Here is an 18,945-nt window from a genome sequence, read left to right as displayed (position 1 = left end):
AGAAAGAATCCTTTAAAATTCTAGTACAGTCATGTAGTAGGGGTGTGTGGGGGAGTTGCAGGCTGGAGGAGGGGTGCTCACTTCTGCAGAATAAACTGTGGCTATATTTCCATGGTTAACTGTATCATCATAAGGAGATAAACCTGGTGCTGTGTGTTCCAAGAGTTACAAAGTGTCCCACATTCTCATTTAGGGCTAGTTTAAGGCTAGACTTCTCAGGAACAGGTTAGCATGAGCAAGCTACATACAAATTGGCTTAGGTTATCTATGCAACCTGTGGGATACTCCTGCGACCCAACAATATATTATCAGGTTTTGTGTCTTTTCTTTCATTTCAAAGTTTCTGAAACAATAGAACTCTTTATGCAGCTTGTCAAAGCAGAGGTACTAAGGGCACATATTTCACTGCGTACAAATAGGTAAGAGGACACTGGAAGTGGAGAATACAGTAATAGTTGGATAATTGTATAGTGTATAGAAAACAATATGTTGTCTGTTTTCATCTATTCTTTCATCAGGACTCTGGACTGAATTAAACCCAGGACCACAGCCAGTTGAGTGCATATACTGCTAAAAAGCGAAGTACCAAGAAGAAAAATTAAGAACCACTGATTGTCAGCACCCCTAGATGTTAGTTCATGCCCTGGCTATATTCCAATGAGCCCTTTCTAATATACTTCTGATGTAGAAAGGGAAATATGCAATGCAAGCCAATTCAGTCCCAGGATTTTTTTTTTTTTTTTTGTACAAGTGCTGTGTTTCTAAAAGCTTAAACAGTAATCTGTTTCCATTAAAAAAAGCAAGAACACTTCTTTATAATTATCATGATTTGAAAAGCAAAAAAAAAAAAAAGGCAAAAAAATAAGTAGATTAATTAGGAGCAATAATGACTTTAGCTTACTGCTTTTATTAATTGTAAGACTCACTTTAAGCATCTTTCTTTCACACTCTCTAAACCACTCACCCTTTTTATTTTTTATTGAGGTACTTCAGAATTAACATTCAGAAAGTTGCATTTAATCAAAAACAAGAATCTGTTCATTGTAAAATGAATCATCTGCTTAAAGGTTAAGATTTCATTAATGTTGAGTATATGGAAAAGATTAGTTAGGGCAATCTTCTCAGTTTTTATATACGCATGTATGTATTTGTTCAAATGTATTAAAAAGCTATTGATAACAAATAATATTTGAAGAAATAATTTATCAGTTTTCTGTAAAGCCCAGTCATTCTCATTCCTTTGCCTAAAATTTAATTCAATTAAGTAGTAAATAAAAAAATGATATATCTACCTCATCTTTGTGAAAAGAAGCTATTCAGACCCATCTGCTTAAGCTATATTTCACACACATCAAATTTGACACATTAAATCCTTCCATCACAGTTCATTTTCACAATTCCTTTTATGGCTAGCTTGTCAGAGAGCTCTGATGTTTAAGCCAAATGTCCCTCTCACAGAGATATTTGATGGTTACTTTGATTACAAAGAGTGTTTAGTGATGTAAAGCAATGTAAAATGCCAGATGCCAGTGTGGTAGGACTAAACAAAATGTACTGGAAGCTTGAAAAGATTATGTTTAGAGGGAATGTGAGAATTTCAGGCTTAATCCTAAGTAAAAGGTCAGGTTGTATTTCTACTTCATTTTGCATATTCATATTTTTCTGTGGCAGAAAATACAGCCATAGATTCTGTGAAGTGACTCACTACAGAGCATAGTATGTTCCAAAGTGAAATCTCTACACAAGATACATTTTTTTTTCATACATTTATAAATAAATATAGACATGCACACATGTAGCCCTAGAAACTAACAACATTTTAAATAGAAACAAAAGAAAAAAAAAAAAGAAAAATTGTTTTATGAACTCATTCACAGTCCACAGATTAAAGTATTCAGCAAAAGCTTTAAGATTCGAGTCCAGGAAAATTCTCAGCTGACTCCTATAAAATGCCAAAAATTTCTCATGTGGAGCAGATTACAATGATTAGCAAAGTCGTGTTTGAAGGAGACCAGCGGTGGTATTGTATCAAAGTGATACTATATTACCATTGTTAGTTAACAAGCCAGAAGCAAAATTTTCAAGGCCCTTGGAAAGCAGGTTGTCAGGATCTTTTTCTCTGAACTCTTCTTAAGCTTTGCTGTCATTTGGTTTAGAATCATAGAATCAGTAAGGCTGGAAGGAAAAATAAAATATAATTTTAACATTATTGTTCTTGTTACTACAATTACTGCTACTGCATTTTTCCTGTAATAGTATTGTTTATTTTCCCTTTTAGTCTTACAGAAATCTACACTAATCTTTGTTTAGATTGTTAAGATTTACATGATTTTGAAAGTCAGATATTTGGCCTTACATACAAGCTTTTTCTTTTTGATGATATCAATACTTTATACATAATGCAACTAGAATTCCAATAGTATATACTGACAATTTGCATTTACCTTGCTGCAAAATTACTTAATGCACAAATTCAATAAATAACCAGGATAATTTTGTTGGGAATGATAGTAATGTTCTCTCTGCAAATGAATAAGCAATAAACAATGACTTTCTCCTGTTACATTAATCAGAAATTGTCATAAAAGCAAAAACAATTGTATTTTTGGAATAGGTATGCCTGTCTTAATGCTTTCAACCAAACATTCAGTCTTTATTGAGTCAGCTTTCATTAAGTACATATATGTGGAAGATAAATAAAATTTGACAATCAAAATACATAATTAAAGCTCACAGTATGTTGTCAGAGTACCTTTAAAGATTGGTTGTGAAGCAGACAGGGTCTCAGGGAATGCTTCTGGTCTGTTCTAATAGTTGCTTCCTTCACTGAACATTCCTTAAAATTTTATTGAGGCTAACAGAAAGATTCTCTTTAACTTAAATGGGTTTAAATCAAATTGCAAGGAGAAGATTCATTCTAAACATAAACATATGCCACTTTTGATTTAGTGCATTACCTGGGCAGACCAGCAACTGCCCCTCCAGAATGGCAGAGGACACCCATAGGTCCGGTGTTTTCAGCTCCGTGTTGAGGCCTCCATGCCTCCATACCTTGAAAAGCACAAGATACCATTGTTTAGGTAATAGCTATTTCTCTCTTAAATGCTTGACTTCCATGGCACCATACAGACAAGAGAGTGTTCCATTTCCATTCCCCAAAGTAGCTTACATTTTGTTTTATTTCAAATTCAATATTGTAGCAATTGGATTAAACCCAGTGATGGTATGACTGTGTGTAACAAAATAATAACACAATTTTTTAAGACGATACTCCTTCCTATCAAAATAATTGCATCTTTTTGTTGAGCAAACTCTTAGCACTGGATCAATGTATTGCATCAAACTTCTAATACTCAGTAACTTGTGTTGTACTTCAGGTCAGTCAGTTCAATTAGAATGCTCCCACCACATATGATTAAATGTCCTTTGCAGACATTGACTGTGCTTACTGTCCAGAGCTGACATTCGATACACATTAACATATATCCTAGGGAAACTTTGGTTCCTGTTCCTCTTATTGATGTGCCATGTATCTTAACTGATTACTGTTTTAAAATACATATATGTTTAAAAGAGACAGTCTTGTGTTCTGCAGTGGGGGAACCTCTCCATGAACAGAATCTGCTCAGAGTGCTGTGGGAAAATCTATCCAGGACCATCTGATGCTGCTTGATAGTGGAAATCCCAGTGCCTCAACAGATGTTAAATTCACTTCCTGTGTATATTCTTCTTTTTATTCTATCTTATTTGAACAACTATTTTGTTATGCAGTTTGTAGTCAAGCATTTTTTACTGAGATCCAGAAAGATCTCACTGTCCTCCAACCCTGGTGAAGAACATCATGTTTGTTGTTTTTTTTGTGTTGAGTTACCAAAGTGAAAGATAATGTAAATGTGACCTTTTGACTTACTGAGGTATCCCTATTTAATTTTAAAATCTTCTGTTATGCGTGTGTATGTGTAGGAGAGAGCTAGAAAACTTCTGTAATAATGTCACGGAATGTCTTCTTAAGACTAAAAAGCAAGACAGAACTGTAAAAACATTTTATATTCTTTTGGATCAGAAACCTTACCAGCCAGTTTTGAATATTAATAAGATACTTTTGTTGCAGAGTACAAGAAAGATAACTGCATATGCATCAGATGACTGGATTATGACTCTACAGAAGTTAAAGTTCAATGCTGCAATTAAGTCAACTCTGGTTAAAACAGCAACTTTGCAGAAAGGTCATACATGAGTGCTGAGAGGCTGCAATCTAAAACATCTGAAATAAACAGCAAATGAACTATTAAGAGCATGAAAATCAAATCCTTTCTGAATATCTGTTGACCAAACCAAGATGTTATGGCAGAGAAAATCTTACATAATTCTGAAGAAAAATGTGATTTACATTGGTAGTATATTTGTATTGAAGATGTTTAGTGGAAATCTTGTTTGTTAATGAAAAAAGTTATATATATATATATATATTTCTGTTTCTACGTTTTTATTATTATTATTTTAGCAGCTTCAAACTGTTAGTGAAGCTGGAAATGAATCCTAATATATTCAGGAAAGCAAATAATAAATTTTATGGAAGACAGAACCTTAAATGAGGAAAGATGAATTAGAAAGTTACAATAAATAAATAAAAATAGACATACCTAAGGTGTTTAAAAACCTGATGTATTAAATCAAATGACTATAAAACACCCTTTTACTCAATAAAATAGCCAGGATCAAAGAATTTATTTAAACTGATTTCCTATTTATTTATTTATTTATGTATTTGTTATTTACGATAATTTTTATTACTTATTGAAGGATTAGCAGCACTAGCCTTTCAAGAGAAAACAAAGAAACATATTACTCCACTCTGGAAAAAGAAGAGTCCTTGAAAAGATCTATGGGGTCAATAAAATAGGTTACAACTTGTACAAGACATAAGAGGTGAAGATTCTCAGGAAATTAGCATGAAAAATGGTAAATATAATCTAATTTTCATCCACTGTTTTGCAGATAAAACATTATGCAGGAGGGTAGGAAGAATATAAATGATGCAAAAGTAATTTTGTATGCAATGGATATATAATGTAGGACTCTGATAAATTAAATTAAAAACAAAATAAATAAATAAGAATCTAGCATCCTATACAAACAGTATCTGAGGCTCCAGGTTTAATTTTAGAACAAATCTGCACAGAGTTACAATTATAAGGGAAACAACAGGACCAGAACTAATTATTAGTATGTGTTTCCCTTGCTTTTCTTTTATGCCACCTTAATCTTTTCTAAAAGTTTGAATTTGTTTATCATGTGGAGTGGTATGAATTTTCACCATTGTGGTGCCTTTCACTATTTAGGTACCTTAAAGGAGGCTATGGTGAGGTGGGTCTATTCTCCTATGTGCCTGGTGACAGGAATGGGCTAAAGTTGCACCAGGCAGGGGAGGTTTAGGTTGGATATTATGAAGAACTTCTTTACTGAAAGGGTTGTTAGGCACTGGAATAGGCTGCCCAGGGAAGTGGTTCAGTCACCATCCCTGGAGGTCTTTAAGAGACGTTTAGATGTAGAGCTTAGTGATGTGGTTTAGTGGAGGACTTGTTAGTGTTAGGTCAGAGGTTGGACTAGGTGATCTTGGAGGTCTCTTCCAACCTAGATGATTCTGTGTTTCTGTGACTGTGACCACCACCACCACCGACAACAACAACAAAAAGAATTTATATGACATAAGTGAGTTTACCAACTGCACTGCAATACATTAGTGGACATAAGCTCTTCAGTACATATTACTCGATTCAGCATTCCAGGTTTTTAGAGCACTTCTGTTATAGTTTACTTTTTCCTTAAATCACTTTTCTCAACAAAATACTCAGTGAAAATATCAATATTTTATACAGAATTATTTTGCCCTGAAGATACACTGTTCTTTTATAAACGTGCACTTCTCATACTTCTTGCAGTTTCTAATTAAAAATATACTATGGTTTCTAATCGCTATCAGATTTTGCTAGCGTTGATTGACATTACCAAATCTACTACCAGCTTATATGGTCCAAGAGAAATGGGTAAGCATTCTAGTTGTGAGCAGGATCTTTTAAAAAATATATATTTCACAATTATAACAATAAGGGGAAATATAGTAAAAGAGGATATATATATATATAGAGAGAGAGAGAGGATATATATATATATATATATACACATATATACATATATACATATATTTTTTCCCCACAGTGTAATTGTAAATGGATCTCACGAAGCACAGATGCGTACTATGAATATGTTGTACAAATTATTACATATTTACTCCTTCTCTCTTTAATATTTTTTCTTATTTTCTATTTATGAAATATCTGGCCTAAAATGGAGCCTTTACCCATTACTGTATGTCATATTACTGAGGTATGTGAATGACTAGTATTAATAATAGCAAATAAATTTCATTTCCAGTGTGGCCCTGTAATGTCAAATCAAGTCAAAATACACGTGAATTTTGCCCTTTTTTGCTTTTATGTCATCAGTGATTCAGAAAGGGGGGAAAATAAATAATTAACCTTCAGTAGTTGTTTTTCACTTTTCCTTCCTTCCAAGAAGAACAACAAATAAATAAAATTTTAAGAGCCATTAACTAAATATCTTCTTTTAGAAAGAATGGATTAACTCTGAATGTTTGGAAAACAGAATTAATCATAGAATCATAGAACAGTTTGGATTGGAAGGGACCTTTGAAGATCATCTAGTTCAACCACTCTGCCATGCGCAAGAACATCTTCCACTAGATGAGGCTGCTCAAAGCCCCATCCAACTTGAATTTGATCACATCCAATCAGCAACAAATCTCTGGGCATCAACAAATTCTCTGGGAAACCTGTTCCACTGTTTCACCACTCTCATAAGAAATTTCTTCCTTTTATCCAATCTAAATCTACCCTCTTTTACTTTAAAAATGTTACCCCTTGTCCTGTCACTATAGGCCCTGGTAAAAAGTATTTCTTGATCTTTCTTATAAGCCCCCTTTACATATTGAAAGGCTGCAGTAAGGTCTCCCCAAAGCATTCTTTTCTCCAGGTTGAGCAACCCAAACTATGAGCCACTCTTCATAGGAGAGGTGTTCCAGTCCTCTGGTCATTTTGTGGCCCTCCTCTGGACCTACTCTAACTGGTCCATGGCTTTTTCTACTGGAGACACCAGAACTTAATGAAGTACTCCAGATGGAGTCTCATGAAATGGAGTAGAGGGAGTGAATAACCTCCCTCAATCTGTTTTTATGCAGTCCAGGATAGACTTAGCTTTTTGGGCTGCAAGTACCTATTGCTGGCTCATATCTAGTTTTTTTTTCATTGGTTTTTCCAAGGCCTTCTCTGTGGGCCTGTTCTCAACCCATTCATCACCCAGTCTGTACTCATACTGGGGATTGCCCCAGCCCAGGTGTGGGATGATGCACTTGACCTTGTTGAACTTCATGAGGTTCACATAGATCCATTTCTCAAGCCTGTCAGGGTCCCACTGTATGGCACACCTTCTCTCTGGTGTACTAGCTGCACCACTACTCGACTTCACATCATCTGCAAACTTGCTGAGTGTGTACAAATCTATGTCATTGTTTAAAGTATTTAAATTCAGAAGGTGTAATTATGAGCTTTCTTCAGCTCTTTTGGAAGCTGTGCCCTGTCAAGCAGGACACACAGCTTGGCAAAACATTTGGAAGGGTAAGGCACAGGGCAGGCAGATATAACTGCTAAAAATTTCATGCACTTTTAACTGTTCATTTGATAAACTTATATGCCTGAAGTATACCTGTATTAGGTTTACATGTCAAGATTTTTTAGTGGGGGAGGCTACAGTGGATGCCTCTGTGAGAAGAGCCCAGAAGCTTCCCCATGTCATATAAGAACCACATCCAGCCAGTTTCAAAAGGGACATGTAGCTAAGCCAATGTCTGACACTGTTTGCACTTCTGTGAGAGCATATTTAAGGGGAAAACTGCTAACTACTGAGCAACAGCAACTGGGAAAGAGAAAAAATAGAGAGATTCCTACAGGCCCTGGGATTAGTAAAGAAGGAGGGGAAGGAGGTGCTCTAAGGCATAAAAGAGGGTGGATGGAGGGAAAGGTGTTTTTAGTTTGCTTTTAGTTTCTTACTGCTCTAGTCAGTTAACAATAGAAAACGAGTTATACTAATCTCCCTACATTTTCTGCTTTCCCCGAGGCAGTAGCCGGTTAGTGATCTCCCTGTCTTTTCTCCATCCTTGAGCCCTTTTTCTCCCCCTCTTCCTTTGAGGAGGCAGAGTAAGAGAGTGATTATGGTGAAGTTCAGCTGCTTGTCAGGGTGAAGTCACCACAATTCATCATCTGTACACTTTCCTTAGGAAAACTTGGCTGATTTTTCTAAAGTACAAGATACTATCACCCTTCTTCTACGGATCCAGGTGTGCACAGGTATCTCATTAGCAACTTTAACAACTTTACCTGAAGATAAAAAGATGACAGTTTCTACTAAACATTTTATGCTTCATACATATTTCATACATACAAAATGAGTACAAATACGAGTACAAATATGAACTTGTGGATGGAATGCTAAAAAAGATCTAACCATTTTTTTAATACTCTCATCTATACAGTCATTATGAACATTCATTTCTGTATTAATATTCTTCAGTGAGCACATACACAACATCAAAAATTTAATGAAAATTTACTTTAAACAGAAATTTAACTAATACATTAGCTAACAACTGTATAATGATAATACTTATTATTGTTAAACAAATAAGAAACTTCTTTATATGAGAAAAACAATCTTAGAAGCTGTGCTGTAGAAATTAGTAATTAGCGATGTTCTTACAGTCTTTAGAAGTCATGATGCAAGATTAGAATGTCATTTAAAACTAGAATACCATTTCAATTTAAAAGAAAAAAAAAAAAAAAAAGAGAGAGAGAAATTATAGTTAAATCACTACACAGAATGCCAAAAGTTAAATGCAGGATAATGCTGACAATACAAGCATTAATAAGTAACTGATTATTATATATTATTATATATACATATATTATATTATTATATATACATTATACATACATACACATTATACATACGTACAACAATATGTATGAAATGCTTACTAAAAAATAAAATCGTGTAAGACATAGAACTACAGTGTCAAGAATAAGTTCTGTTGAATACCTTCATACTTTCATTCTGCGCTTAGCTAGTCTTTATGCAAGGAGAACACAAACTGAATCTTTGCTTGAGTAAGAATATTGGGATATTGCCTATTCTTTTATTACAAATATGAAAAAAAAAATCATACAACCATTCATAATTAAATAGAATTGAAAAACATTTTGCTAGAATGTGATACATTTATTCTTTAAGCAGAATTTTAGAAAGCCTAAATTCCCTTCTAAAAAATCCACTTTCTAATGTTTACTCAATTATTTCTGTACAAAATTAATTCCCACAAGAGCAGTCAGTAAAAAAAAAAAAAAAAAAAAAAAAAAAGTCTACTGACGGTAAAATTTACTTAAAATATAATTTAATAACTTTTTTTTATTACAACATATAGATCTTCTGCTAACCCACTTCACAACTATCTTCTCTGAATCACAGAATGATCAAGGTTGGAAAGTTGAAGCTCTACTGCAGCTCGTCTTGTTCAACCTCTCTGCTCAAGCAGGGCCACCTATGGTTGGTTGCCCAGGACCATATCTAGGTAGCTTTTGGACATCTCCAGGGAGGGAGACTCCACAACCTCTCTGGGCAATCTCTTCCAGTGCTCAGTCACCCTCACACTAAAGTGTTTTCTTGATGTCAGAATGTCCTGAGTTTCAGTTTGTGCCCATTGCCTGTTGTCCTGTCACTGGGCAACACTGAAACGAGCCTGTCTCTGTTCTCTTTGCACCCTCCCTTCAGGTGTTTATAGACATTCATACGATTCCCCCCTGTGCCTTCTCTCCTCTAGGCTGAAGAGTCCCAGCTCCCTTAGCTTTTCCTCATAGGAGAGATGCTCTAGTCCCTTCATCATATTAGTGACCATACATAGGATTCTTTCCAGTATGTCCATATCTCTCTTGCACTGGGGAACCCAGAATTGGGCATAGAACTCTAGATGTGACCTCACTGATGCTGAATAAAGAAGAAGGATCACCTTCCTCAAGTTGCTGACAGTATTTTGCCTAATGCAGCTCAGGATGTAACTGACTTTCTTAGCAGCAGGGGCATACTGCTGACTCATGTTCAACTTGGTGTCCACCAGGACCCCCAGGGCCTTTTCTGACAAGATGCTTTCCTGCTGGATAGGCCCTAGCATATATTAGTGAATAGGTTTGTTCCTTCCCAGGTGCAGGACTTTGTTTTTCCTTGCTGAACTTGATGAGGACCCTTTCAGTCCATTTCTCAAGTCTGTCCATGTCCCTTTGGATGGCAGAACAATCAACTGGTGAATAAATGGTTCCACACAGTTTTGTGTCATCTGCAAACTTGCTGAGGGTACCCTCTGCCCCATCAACCAAATCATTAATGTAATAGCATTAAAAAGGACTGGACCCAGTACCGATCCTTGGAGTACAGTGCAGGTTGCTGGTCTCCTATTAGACTTTGAATTACTAATGACTACCCTCTGGGCCCATTCATTTAACCAGTTTTTGATTCACTTCAGTGTCTGCTATCCAACCCATTCATCAACAGCTTGTCTATGAGAATTTTATGGAAGCCAGTGTCAAAGACATCAAAGGCCTTAAAGTCCAGGCTGAAAACATCCACTGCTTTCCCCTGATACATCAGGCCATCTCATTATAGAGGCTTATCAAGGTTTTCAAGCATGACTTCCCCTTAATGAATCCATGCTGACTACTCCTGCTGTTTTTCTTGTCTTCCATGTGTGTGGAAATGGTTTCTGGAATTAGCTACTCCATCACCTTCCTAGGGATCAAGGTGAGTCTGACTGGCCTGCAGTTCCACAGGTCCTTCTTCTTGTTCTTCTTAAAGATAGGATTGACATTTGCTTTCCTCCAGTCTTCAGATATTTCTTCCAGTTTCCACAATCAATCAAGGATTATCAAGAGTAGTCTTCCAGTGACACATGACATTTCCCTTAACACTTGTGAGGGAAATCAGGGCCCATCAGGACTCAAATCAGTCCACTCCCATCAGGGCCAATGGACTTATGTATGTCCACTTTGTTTAAGCATTCCCTGACCTGATCCTCTTCCATCAAGGGCACATCTTTCTTGCTCCAGTTTTACCTTGTGGTTTCTTGTACTTGGGATTCCAGAGGGCTTGTCTTACTGGTAAACGCTGAAGCAAAGAAAGGACTCAGCAGCTAAACCTTTCCACCATTTATGACCTATTGTGTTTTCCCTTCAACAGACATCAGTGGTTGAAGTACCTCATGAGAATATCTGTCTGTAAATGACCTACCTACTTGTTCTACCTTCAGATGGCCTGAAGCAGTAACATTGCCTAAACTTGTCCTTTTTTTAATTCTGAACAATAAACTCTCTGGAAGCTTCACATCTTCCTGTAGACACATCTCCATAAATCGCAGCTGCTCTCTCACACACAGGAAGGCACCCCCTTATTGTCTTAGCAACCAGTTCTTCCTAAGGAACCAGTATCCTGCCATATCATTACAGTTATGGGAGTCATCTGACAAAGTCTCAGTGATGCAAACAATATCACAGCCCTGAAACTGAACACATATCTCTAAAGAATTTTGTGTATTCCCCTGTGTCAATGATTGTTGTAAGACCTCCAGCTCAGCTCACCTCTACCATTAGATTTAGCATTACAGTTAAGGTTCAGAGAATGACTTCTTAGAGTTTAGAGTCTTGTGGAAACACAGAACTGCAACAAGATTTGTCCCCTCACAGAATTCTTCTCTGGGTCAGTAATGGTGCCTGAAAGATATGGCTCAAAACACCTCTGCCCTTAGGGTTAGGATTAGGGTTATTGTTAAGAGAGTGACATAGCCTAGAGCTCCATAGGACATTGAAGCTGCTAAAGACATGCCGAGGGAATCATGGGACTATAAACAAGACTTGTTACATCACATTTTTCATTTCTGTTCTAGTGACGTTGACTGATAGCTCCAACTGAGTTATCATACCATTACACTTAGGGTTAGAGTTCAGGGAGTGACAATGCTTAGAAGTCCAACGAGACTGGGGCTGAAATATACATGCTAAGGGAAACACAGGACTGCAACTGCATCAAGATTTACCCTATCACAGCTTTCATATCTGATGGTGCCTGAGAGCTGCATTTCAACCTACCTCTTCTATTAAGATTAGATTTATGGTTCAGAGTGTGACAAAGCCTAGAGCTCCAAGGAGGCTGGAGCTGAAAAAGACATGCCTAGAGAAGCACGGGACTGCAACAAGATTTGTCTGGTCAGAGCTTCTTCCACTGGACCAGCTCTGGTGCCCGAGAGCTCCATATTGTAACGTTATATAGAAAGACAGTATCTACACCTAGAATTATAGAATGGCTTGGGTTGGAAGGAACCTCAAAGATGATCTAGTTCCAACTCCATTGCCATAGTCTGTCCTATCTTCTTATACCTTTTCTTATTAAATCATTTCTTAACCCTGTAAAAGGGAAAGGGGCAGCCACATCCCCCAAGCTGGGCAGAGACCCCAGATCCACAGGCACCCACATGGGCTCCAGTGGATGCGCAGGAGTGGTCCTGGGCCAGAATAGCTGAAGGAGGTTATTATTGTGCTCTCTACTTCACTTAACACAGCTCTGCTAACCTCTACGATTAGGGTTCAGAAAGCAACAAAATCTAGAGCTCCAGGAACACTGGGGATGATAAAGACATGCCAAAGGAAAGAGGTGACTGCAAAAAGATTTGTCTCCTCATAAATTTCTCCTCTAGACCAGGAATTGTGCCTGAGATGTTTGGATTGCCACACCTCTACCGTTAAGATTAGGGTTCAAACATTGACATAGACAAGAACTCCTAAGACAATGTGGCTGAAAAAAGTATAAAACCCAAGAGGAACCGGGGTTGCTAAAGACATGCAAAAAGAAACGATAGACTGCAACAAGATTTGTTCCCCCCCCGAGACTATTCCTAGTGATGGCACCTTAATACTTCAGCCTAATCCACCTCTATGATTAGGGTTAGGGTTCAGCGTAGAGTTCACAGAATCATAGAATTGTAGAATATCCTGAATTGAAAGAGACCCACAAGAATCATTGAGCCCAATGCCTGGCTCTTGACAGGACAACCAAAAATTCCAGCTTGAAGCTCCTCTGTTGTGGCTCCATGCATTCGCTTGAGTCCTCTTGCTGCCACCACAGAGAAGATAGCAGTACCTACCCCTCTGCTTCCCACATGAGGAAGCTGTAGGCTGCCGTGAAGCCTCTCCTCAGTCTTCACTTCTCTAGGCTGAACAATCCAACTGACTGTGACAAAGCTTATAGCCCCAGGGACACTGGGGTTGAAAAAGGCACAGCAAGGGAAGCAAGAGACTACAACAAGACTTGTCCCCTCACATATTTCTGCTCTGGGTCAGTGATTATGCTTGAGAAGTCTGGCTGAGTCCACCTAAACAATTAGGGTTAGGCTTAGGATTCAGAGGGTGACATAACCTAGAGTTCCAATGACACTGGGGCTGCTAAAGGTATGACAAAGTAAGCACCATACTACAGCAAGCTTTGTACCCTAACAGCTTTGACCTCTGGGCCAATGATGGTGATTGTGAGCTCTAGCTGAGCCCACCTCTACCATTAGGGTTAGCATTCAGAAAGTGACAATGCTTAAAGCTCCAAGACTAGGGCTGAAAAATACATGCAAGGGAAGTACTGCAACAATATATATCCCCTCACAGCTTTCATATCCAAACTAATGATGATGCCTGTGACTTCCACCTGAGTCCAACTCTACCATTAGAGTTAAGATTAGGGCTAGAGAGAAGCATAGCCCAGAGCTGCAGGGATATTTTATTATTATTATTATTATTATTATTTTCCCTGAAAAAGGCATGCCAAGGTAACCACAGGACTTCAGAAAGATTTGTCCCCTCACAGCTTTCTCCAGCAGGTCCATGATGGCTTGAGATTTCTGGCTAAGCCTACCTCCATCATTAAGTTTAGGGTTAGGGTTCAGAGATTGACATAGACTAGAGCTCCATGGACACTGGGGCTGCTGAAGGCATGTGTAAGCTTTGTCCCATGACAGCTTTCTCTTTTAGGCCAGTTACGGTTCCCATAACCTCCAGCTCAGCCCACCTCTACCATTACAGTTAGGCTTAGGGTTCAAAGAGTGACAAAGCTTAGAGTCCACGGTGCACTTAGGCTGAAAAAGACATGCCAAGGTAAACACAGAACTGCAACAAGATTTGTCATTGGATTTGTCATTGTGCTGCATCCTCCTTTTTATGACAGCTGGTTTTATTGAACTCTGGCTCCACCTACCTCTAGTACAGCAGTTAGGTTTAGGATTCTGAGTAAGAATATCAGTATTAATTTTACTAATATATATTCCTTTGGTTTTTTTTTGTTTTGTTTTGTTTTAACCGGAGAAGATCAACAACTATGAAGTCTATCAGACATTAATAAGGAATTAAATAATAACAATAATAAAGAACAAATATTAGAAAATTATTAGTAAACCCCATATAATTTTTATTGACTAATATTAACATACGTTATTTTTTACATGGAATAATATTCAGCAAAACTTGTTAAAGTGTTTCTTTTCTTTTCTTTTCTTTTCTTTTCTTTTCTTTTCTTTCTTTTTTTTTTTTTTATGAATGAATGAATGAATGAATGAGTGAAATCATTCTAACTTTGGTTTAAACTTATTTTTCAATTGCTTATAAATGGGAAGTCTTTTCTTTTCTTTAGAAAGGCTCTGAAATTATTCTACAACACATTTTAATAGTCTACCTGGGAAACACAGAATGATTAAAATTTCCAGCCAGTTTTTACTTAACTTTACTGTTATGAATGGTTTGGTGTCAGACTGTAAGACTATAATACATCATCCTGGGCTGTATCAAAATAGGAGTGGCCAACAAGTCGAGGGAGGTGATTGTCCCCCTCTACTCTGCCCTTGTGAGGCCCCACTTGGAGTACTGCATCCAGATCCAGGGGCCCCAGCACAAGAAAGGTGTGGATCTGTTACAGTGAGTCAAGAGGAAGGCCAAGAAGATGATCAAGGGGCTGGAACACCTCTCCTACAAAGAAAGGCTGAGAGACCTGGAGCAGTTCAGCCTACAGAAGAGATGGCTTGGGGGTGACCTCATTGCGGTTTTTCAGTTCTTAAAGTTAGCTTATAAAAAAGATGGAGAGAAACTTTTTGTTCAATCAGATAATGATAGGACAAGGGGGAATGGTTTTAAACTAAAAGAGGGGAGAATTAGAATAGAGATTAGGAGAAAATTCTTCACTCGGAGGGTGGTGAGGCACTGGAACATGTTGCCCAGAGAGGTTGTGGATGCCCCGTCCCTTGAGGTGTTCCAGACCAGGCTGTATAGGGCCCTGGGCAACCTGATCTAGTATGTGGCATCCCTGCCCATGGCAGGGTGCTTGGAACTAGATGATGTTTAATGTCCCTTCCAATCTGAGCCATTCTATGATTCTATGATTCTATGATTCTGTGAGTAAACAAGGTCATTCAGGATTCCATCTTGATTTTATTCATATTATTTCATTAATGTTTTGACTGATGGTATAGAAAATACGCTTAAATATGGCATAAAGCAGGAACAAACTGAAAAACTTCGCAATAAACAGATCAAAATTAAAAGAAAATAAATCATTTTCACACACACACAACAGAGGAAGCTGAATGAAATTCAACAGCAAATAAAAGGTATTTTTTAATGGAAAAATAATTACTTGCTCAAATACAGCTTTAGAAACCATTGGCTTGGCATTGTGTCTTTCAGAAAAGCACATGGGGTATTGTGGATATTATGTTGGATATGAATAATATATATAGTTTCTCACAGAAGAAATAACACTGTCTGTGACATAACAGCAAACGTAAAGAATGTATGTTGTGAGAAGCAGGTCTTTCTCTTTTCTAAGCAGTGCTAAGGCTCATCTGGAGTTGTGTCCAGTTGTCCTGGTTTCAGGTAGGACAGAGTTAATTTTCCTCCTAGTAGCTGGCAGGGTGCTATGTTTTGGATTAGGATGAGAACAGCGCTGATAACGTGCTGATGTTTTAATTGTTGTAGAGCAATGCTTACACCAAGCCAAGGACTTTTCAGCTTCTCGCTCTGTCCTGCTAGTGAGCAGGCTGGGGGTGCAACAGGAGCTGGGAGGGGACAGACCCAGGACAGCTGACCCAAACTGGCCAAAGGGGTATTCCATACCATCTGACGTCATGCTGAACAATATATAGGGGTGGCTAGCCGGGGTGGGGGGGCCGGCTGCTCGGGGATAGGCTGGGCATCGGTCAACGGGTGGTGAGCAATTGCATTGTGCATCACTTTGTACACATTATTACTATTATTATTATTATTATTATTATTATTATTATTATTATTGTTATTATTTTCCCTGTCTTAATAAACTGTCCTTATCTCAACTCACAGGCTTCACTTTCCCGTTTCTCTCCCCCATCCCGGAGAGGGAGGGGGGAGGGTGAGCGAACGGCTGTGTGGTGTTTGGCTGCCAGCCGGGCTAAACCACAACACCAGTTTTGGGTATTGCCCTTCCATTAAGAAATGAACAAATTGAAGACTGTCCTCAGAGAGAAATAGTCATCTGAAATTTAGTAATGATGCCTTGCAAGAAAGTGAAAGGAAATGTGTTTGTTTTTTTTTTTTTTTTTTTTGGTGTTTTTGCCCAGAGCAGAGAAATCGGAAGGAGACAGTCTTGGGACAAATAGAGAAGGCTGTTGCAAGAATAATTGTGGGATCCATAGGATTACCTTGCAGCCAAGAGTTTTCAAGTTAAATATTAGAGAACATTTTCTAAACAAAACAAAACAAACAAAAACCCTGCAATCAAATATATTATTTTATGAGGTTGTGGAATATCTGTCTTTAGTCTTAAAGATATCCAGGTCATATGTCACATGGCTTCCAGAAATAACAAAAGTCCATGTCCTTGTGTATGATATGATGTATTATGATATATCATATTTATATATGATATATATATATATATCATATATATATATGATATATAATGACTATGTTGATAGAAAAGTAACTTTGTTAATGCAGTGGTACATACAGCAACATTACTATGTAAAAGGAAAGAGCATTATTGACTATCAACTTCAAAAGAGCTGAGCCCCAAAAGACATTTTTGAAAATAATAGGCATAGGTAATTATATAACACTATATAATATATATATATATAACATTACATTTTTATATGTTATATATATAAGTAAAACATCCTTCTTTCTCTTTGCAGACAAAATATGTATGATATGAGTACACATGATTTTCAAAAGTATTAGTAGCTTTGGAAGAGATAACAGGGCTGATGGTTTGTGATTGTGAAATCAGTTGGTCTGGGTAGAATAAGAAAAAGCAGTCACATTTCTGTAGTCTAGATTATCAGGTCATAAAACTAAACATCTATTATTTTTAAGATTTCTTTGATAGTCCTTGTTATTCTGGAAGCTCTTCAAAAAAAAATCTATTAGTTCTTACATTTAAATATTGCAAAAGACATGGCTAATGAGTCTGAAATAATCTGAAGATACTCAAGTGAATTCTATACATCTGAGTACATTAGTGCTTGCACTGAATTCAGTAACTAAAGTTTATGATCATGACCTTTTACATCTTCAGCTACTACCGAAGATATTATGTTTCAGCTATTTCTGGCTACTATTAAAATGGTTTGGCTAACCCCTCTTCTGTTACTGAACGAAAGACCAAATTTATCTTTATTAAGATCTTATTATTTAAAAATAAATATATTATTCTTTACTTTTCACAGTAAGTAAACTGTAGCCATTCAGTCACATGATTAGCTGGCACAGACTCTGTTGTACTACTAGAAATACCAAATGATTTTCCTCTTTTCATTCAGATCATTACATAGTCAGATTAGTGGTTAAATAGCACTAGTTTTCTTTTCCCTAAGTGGCCTTGGAAAGCAGAGCCTGTAATTTAGTAACAGCTGCAAGGAATTAGCTGAAAACAATTTACTACAGACATAGACAATTCAAATTATAAAACAAACAAAAACAAGCCATTCACACAATCAAGAGCCTCATCCCCAAGTTTACTCAAACTGTTTGTACAAACTGCTTTGATGTTCATTCTCTGGGTAACAAAAAGTGTGAAGTGCATTGCCGTTAAAAAAAAAAAAGTAACTTATTTTTGTTTATAATGTGTATTTCCCTATTATAGCCCCTATTTTGACGGGGTTAATTTAAGATGTGGTTTTTATAATGTTATGTAAAAATCATATTTTTGCCACAGAGCAGTGCAATTATTGCTCAGATGTAGCAATTACTTCTGGTCACAGAAACCTACTTTGTTAACAAAAAAAAAAAGTGTTTCTATTCCTTTCTACTCTTGTTAATGCATAAGGTTCCTCGATTCTGGGGATTTTGCTGAGATACTCTCTAGCATTCAGTTCTTAAGAAACACTGAAATTCACAGAGCTAATGAAATTATTTCCCAGGTGAGCTATGAAAAATGTGGATTATGAAGATAGCATAACAGCAAACATGGAAAAAAGTAGAAGTTAAGGAGGTATGTACCTAAAAATAATTCAAATTATTTTAAAAATGTACCAGATGTAGACAAATAGTAACTTCAATACACCAAGTAAGGTCTAAAAATGGCTTTTATTATTATTATTATTATTTGTTTGTGATCCAAATATCCACTGTTGTCACTGTCTTGGATGCTCCATAGTATGAGCAAAGAAAGAACGATGTTCCAATTTTTGTGCTAGTCAGAGCTGATTAAAGTAGCAGTTGTCCAACACAGCAGAAGTGGTTTCTTGAAATGCAGAAAATACACACC

Source organism: Cygnus atratus, chromosome 1, assembly GCF_013377495.2.
Source record: "Cygnus atratus isolate AKBS03 ecotype Queensland, Australia chromosome 1, CAtr_DNAZoo_HiC_assembly, whole genome shotgun sequence".
Classification (NCBI taxonomy): Eukaryota; Metazoa; Chordata; class Aves; order Anseriformes; family Anatidae; genus Cygnus; species Cygnus atratus.
This window is presented reverse-complemented; position numbering follows the sequence as displayed.